Raw genomic sequence first — 6,220 nt, forward strand, 5'->3', positions numbered from 1 at the left:
CTCGCTCCATGGGTTAAAGATCCGGCATTGCTGTGGCTGTGGTGTAGGCCGGTAGCTGTAGCTCTGATTCGACCTCCAGCCGGGGAACCTCCATATGTAACGGGTATGGCCCTAGAAAGCAAAAAAAAAAAAAAAAAAAAAAAAGAGGAAATAAACCGCCTTGAGGCCAATATACAGAGGCCATCTTTGGGTCATTTCTAGAAGTAACTCCAGCACTGCATCCTCAAAGTGGTCAGGCTGTTAGCCCAGCCACAAACGAGACAAAAATCAAATCACTTAAATATAAAAGCAAGTCATGTACCCATGTTGAGTCTCATTATATGACTTCACCCAACAGAAGCTGAGGTAGATAATTTTTTTTGTCTTTTTAGGGCCTCACCCGCGGCATATGGAGGTTCCCAGGCTAGGGGTCGAATTGGAGCTGTAGCTGCTGGCCTCCACCACAGCCACAGCAATGCGAGACCTGAGTCCTGTCTGCGTCCTCATGGATACTAGTCAGGTTGGTTTCCACTGAGCCTGATGGGAACTTCAATAATTTAAAAACAAACTGTCTCTTGTTAGGTTTGAGTCTAAGCAAGATCAAATTTACATTTAAAAAGAAAAAAAAAGAGACACCCAACCCAGAAGTTAGGCCAATGCATTTCTTTTCCTCCTTTTCATTTCAAAACGTCAAAAAAATCCAGAACTAAGTATCACATCCAAGAAATTCAATGTAGGTTAACTTTAAAATTCTGACATGCTCTGGAAAGTGGACATGAAGAAGTAAGACCTTTGAAATACTTCAAATGAGGAATTCTTTTAAGGATCACCTTTTGTTTTTGTTTTGCCTTTTTTTTTTTTTTTTTGGCTGCATCTGAGGCAGGTAGAAGATCCTTGGCCAGAGATCGAACCCAGCCACAGTAGTGACCCAAGCTGATGCAGTGACAATGCTAGATCCTTAACCTACTGCACCACAAGGGAACTCCTCAAAGGATCAGTTTTTGAAGGACCTGCTTACAGATTTCATCATCAAATTTGGCTAGAGGTGTGCATTCATAGTCATCCCGTAAAGTAAAAAAGGCAAAGATAAGTGAGTGGCAATGAAATTCAGACATCCACTATGACATGGATGAACCTTGCTACCTTATGCTTAGTGAAATAAGGAAGTCACAAAAGGACAAATACTGTATGATTCCACTTATATGAGTCAAATGCATAGATAATTATAGCTTTGTAGTAGGTTTTGAAATCAGGAAGTACACACCTTCCAACTTTGCTATTTTTCAAGACTGTTTGGGCTATTTGGGGTCCATTGCATTTCCACATGAATCTTAGGGAAGTTTCTCCAGCCCACAAATACTCGCTGTCTTTCCATTTGTTTCTTCTTGAATGGCTTTCAACACTCTCTTATAGTTTTCAGTGTATACGTCTTACACTTCTTTGGTTAAATGTATTCCCCAGGATTTTCTTTTCTTTTCTTTTTTTTTTTTCAAGTATTCTTTTTGATGCTATAGCAAGTGGAATTTTTTTGAGTACATTTTTTGATTGTTCATTGCTAACATATGGAAATACAGTTGATTTTTGTCTATTGACCTTGCATCCCGCAACGTTGCTGAAGTCCTTTATTAGCTCTAATTTGTGTTTTTATATCCCTTGGGGTTCTGTATACAGGATGCTGCCATCTGCAGAAAGAGACAGTTTTGCATCTTCCTTCCCAATTGGGAGGCCTTTTGTTATCTTACCTACCTGCCCCACCTAGAACCTCCTGTACAATGTTGAAAAGAAGGGACAAAAACAGCCATCCTTGTCTTGTTTCTGGTCTTAAGGGGAAAGCCTTCAGTCTTTTCATCATCAAGTATAACATGAACTCTACAGAGGTTTTTTTTTGGTAGATGCTCTTAATTATGTTGAGAAAGTTCCCTTCAATTCCTAGTTTGCTGAGTGGTTTTGTCATGAGAGGGGGTAGTATTTTGTCAAATGCCTTTTTCCTACATCTATGGGAAAAATCCCTGTGCTTTTTGTCTTTTATGCCTCATGTTGTTATTCCCTTGGTTGATTTCTGTATGTTGAACCAAGTAGGATCGATCCCACTTGGTCACTGTACGGTCAGGCCATTCAGGAGGGCTGTTCTCTGGCTCTCTGTACATCCCCTGCTCAACCAGTCTCTGCGGCACCCACGTGACTATCTGATCTTTTTTTTTTTTTTTTTTTTGCCATTTCTTGGGCCATTCCCACAGCATATGGAGGTTCCCAGGCTAGGGGTCTAATCAGAGCTGTAGCCACCGGCCTACGCCAGAGCCACAGCAACTCGGGATCCAAGCCACATCTGCAACCTGTATCACAGCTCATGGCAATGCCGGATCCTTAACCCACTGAGCAAGGCCAGGGATCGAACCCGCAACCTCACAGTTCCTAGTCGGATTTGTTAACCACTGAGCCACGACGGGAACTCCTCTGATCTTCTTATTTAAAGGGCTTCATCAGTGACATGCCTGCCCCCGGCTGGTTTCCCTGGGAACTGGTCGGCCAACCCGATGTCAATTCCCCCATCAATGGTAGCCTCCGTCTCTGTGTGTGAGGGTTGTTGTTATGTCTTGGGCCACCTGCTACCCAGGGTGGGGCTGTCACACCGGGATCTTGCTTCAGGTATGTAAAATTCACCTGTCCAACAAACCACCGCCTTCTCTATCATGGTATCTGGGTTCTTTTTTCTGTCTCATGGCAGGGCAACTACAAAGGCTTGCAGGCCGGGGGGGGGGGGTTGTGCAGCATCACCATGTATAATCCTTGGTAGATGTTCCTGGATTCATTTATTGAGGATTTTTTTTTTTTTTTGGCCACACCCGTGGCATGTGACATTCCCAGGCCACCAGGGATCAAACCCGAGCCACAGCAGTGACCCCAGCCTCGAAGGGACCGCGCTGGATCCTTAACCTTGCACCACAAGGGAACTCTGGCCGGAAGTGTTTTGGTGACTCATTCACATGCTATACTTGTTATGTGACTTCACATTTTGTGTTGTATCTTCGGTCAGTTTCAGTAGTCTGTCCATTTCCTCTAGGTTGCTTCATTTGTGGGCATACAACTGTTCAGGATTTGCAATAGGCCGGTGGTCCCCCCAAAATAACCAAAACCTGTGAGGATATCATTGGTACGTGGCAAGGGGCGGCTCGTTCGCAGATGGGCTGAAGCGTGCTCAGCGGCTACCCTGCCGAAAAGATGATGCTGCGTTATCCGGCTGGCTCACCGTAATCAGTGTGAGGGGCATTAAATGTGGGAAAGGCACGCGGGGGAGTCCGCGCAGGAGGGGTGTGATACGAGAAGGACTGTGTGAATGCCTTGATCTCGGGGTTTTTGCACCCGTGTTCCCTCGGCCTGGAACGCTTCTCCCCTGCATTGTGCAGTGTCCGCCGGGAAGAAAACGGAGTGGTTACTGATCCTCTTGCATCTGTCAATGTCAAGTATATCTCAGCAGAGCTTGTACTGTGTGCTCTTCACTTCCAGGGGCCCTGCACATGCAGAAGACCTGTGGGGCTTCTGAGGGCTTCATGTGGGCCAAAATGTTATGTGCGCACGTGTGTCAGGGGTCTTCGGAGAGCTCTGTGGTCCTGGTTGGGAGGGGATGGGGAATCAGATTGTCACATATACGTCGCAGGTGCTTCTGAGCACTGGTGGGGCCATAATTGACTTCCCTGGGGGCTTCCCAAGGGCCAGTTGCTGTTCTGAGTGGGTCACAAGGTTGTCTTTTTGAATTTAAAAATATCTCCCTTCCTTAAAGGATACAGAAAGACAGCAGTACTTCAGCATGTGAGTCTCTAACCTAAATGGCTACAAAAGCATTCAGTGCTATGGAATATAGGTCATGATGTCAGACAATTTGGAACTTTTTGGTTTCAAGAAGGAAGCTGATGGAGTTTCCGCTGTGGCATGGTGGATTAATGATCTGGTTTGTCTCTGTGGTGTTGCTGGTTCGATTCCCGATCCGGTGCAGTGGGTTAAGGATTCAGCGTTGCTGCAGCTGCAGCTGTGGTATAGGTTGCAGGTTCCGCTTGGATTGATCCCTGGCCCAGGAACTTCCATAATAAGCTTTGGGTGCAGCTGAAAGGGCCGGGGGGGAGGAAAGAAAGCAAGCTGTTCTACAAACGTCTTTTTTTTTTTTGGTCTTTTCAGGGCCGCACCAACGGCATATGGAGGTTCCCAGGCTAGGGGTCTAATTGGAGCTGTTGCTGCCGGCCTATGCCAGGGCCACAACATTGCCAGATCCGAGCTGCATTTGCAATCTACACCACAGCTCACAGCAACACTGAATCCTTAACTCACTGGGCGAGGCCAGGGATCGAACCCGAAACCTCATGGTTCCTAGACAGAATCGTTCTGCTGTGCCACGACGGGAACTCCTTTTCTTTTCTTTCTTTCTTTCTTTCCTTTTTTTTTTTTTTTAACAAACATCTCTCTCTCTTTTTTTGGGGGGGTGTCTTTTTTTGCCTTTTCTAGAGCCGCTTCCTGCGGCATATGGAGGTTCCCAGGCTAGGGGTCTAATCAGAGCTGTAGCCACCAGCCTACGCCAGAGCCACAGCAACGAGAGATCTGAGCCACGTCTGCAACCTACACCAAGCTCATGGCAATGCCAGATCCTTAACCCACTGAGCAAGGCCAGGGGTCGAACCTGCAACCTCATAGGTCCTAGTCAGGATTCATTAACCACTGAATCAGGACAGGAGCTCCTACAAACATCTCTTGAATAGCTCTGCCATTTCTAAGCCAAGCAGGAGACAGATGATAAATTCACACATTTAACTTAAATGATTTTCTTCAAATAATGTACTTCCTTCTGAAAAATTAGAACGATTACAGATCTAGTCATTTATTTTTTAGATAAATAATAAAAATAGATCTAACCATTTATTTATTTCACTTCTGGCTTTGGAACAGAATCTGTAAGTATCCTATCTGACTGGACACAATTTGATCAATACCAAGATTGCTAAAGTTCAAAAAAATATTCTTGAGAGTCAAGACATGATTTAATTATAAGTATTTGTGCAGAACAACAGAAATTTAGGGGTTCTCTTGTGGCACAGGGGTTAAGGATTGGCGTTGTCACTGCCAAGGCTCCGGTTGCCACTGTGGTGTGGGTTCCATCCCTGGCCTGGGAACTTCCACATGCTGTAGGTGCGTCCCCCCCCCAGACCCCTAAAAAAACAAAAACCAAAAGCCCCCTAAACGTAGTAATTTAGAAACAGATGTTGTGACTCTTGTTTGTGAGGGTCACGCTCAGTTCAAGCACCTGCGAGAGCCTGGTGTGTAGAAAGCCCTGGTTGGGAGTAAGAGGCTGTGTTTCCTGCCCAGAGTGGCCACTAGCTGGGGGAGTCCTCAGCGAAAGCAGGACTGGGACACAGCAGGTCATGCTAAATGCTGGAGGCACCCGGCAGGAGCTGAGATTCCGACCATGCCCAGAAAGAAGGGGGCATTCATGAGTCTGCAGGGCAGGAACGGAGTCACAGGGAGGGATCAGCTTTTACACGAGCCCCTGGAAGGCAGCTTCAGGGCATGTTCAGGGAATCACAGACCAAGCGGAATCGGGGCGGGGGGGGGGGGGGGAGGCAGATGAAATGAGAGAGACCAGAAGAGCAGAAGGAATGGAATGTGGAAGGAAGCTGGGACTCTACGGTGATAAGGAGCTACAGACCGTGGTCGGGGTCAGGTGGACAGAGCCCAGTTTTCAAAGAATAAATGAGCGGGGTAAAGTGGGGGATCGGATGGATTGAAAAGGGCTCCTCTGCCCAGAGGAAAGGAGATTGGCCACAAGGAGGTGGGAGTGGGGCTGGGATGGTAGGGTTGGCTCAGGACAGAGCGATTACAACAGACCTGGTCTCTGCCTTCAGATTTTTTTGTTTTCAGCCATGCCTGTGGCATGTGGAATTTCCTGGACCAGGGATCGAACCCTCACCAGAGCAGCCACCCAAGCTGCTGTAGTGACAACACTGCATCCTTAAACCCACTGCACCACAGGAGAACGCCTGCCTTCAGATTTTTCTGCAAAAGGTTTTCTAGTAAAACAGAGCTGTGTACTAATGCTGCAGGAAAATTCCCAAGATTTGGTAGGAAGCATTTGCAGTCTGATGGTGTTTGAAGATGTAACTGCAAATCGCCCAGCCCTCGGCCTCCGTTCACAGTGGAGAGTGAAGGTGGAGCAAGGATCTGAACGCCGCACAGCGTCGCAGTGACATGACGGTACCAC

General features: G+C 46.8%; 1 protein-coding gene across 4 annotated transcripts in view; it reads right to left on the minus strand.

Moving 5' to 3' along the window:
* Positions 1–6,220, minus strand: part of LOC125127210 (general transcription factor II-I repeat domain-containing protein 2) — a 54,525-nt gene that overhangs the window by 13,136 nt on the left and 35,169 nt on the right. The window lies entirely within an intron of this gene.

Source organism: Phacochoerus africanus, chromosome 5 (genome assembly GCF_016906955.1).
Source record: "Phacochoerus africanus isolate WHEZ1 chromosome 5, ROS_Pafr_v1, whole genome shotgun sequence".
Lineage (NCBI taxonomy): Eukaryota > Metazoa > Chordata > Mammalia > Artiodactyla > Suidae > Phacochoerus > Phacochoerus africanus.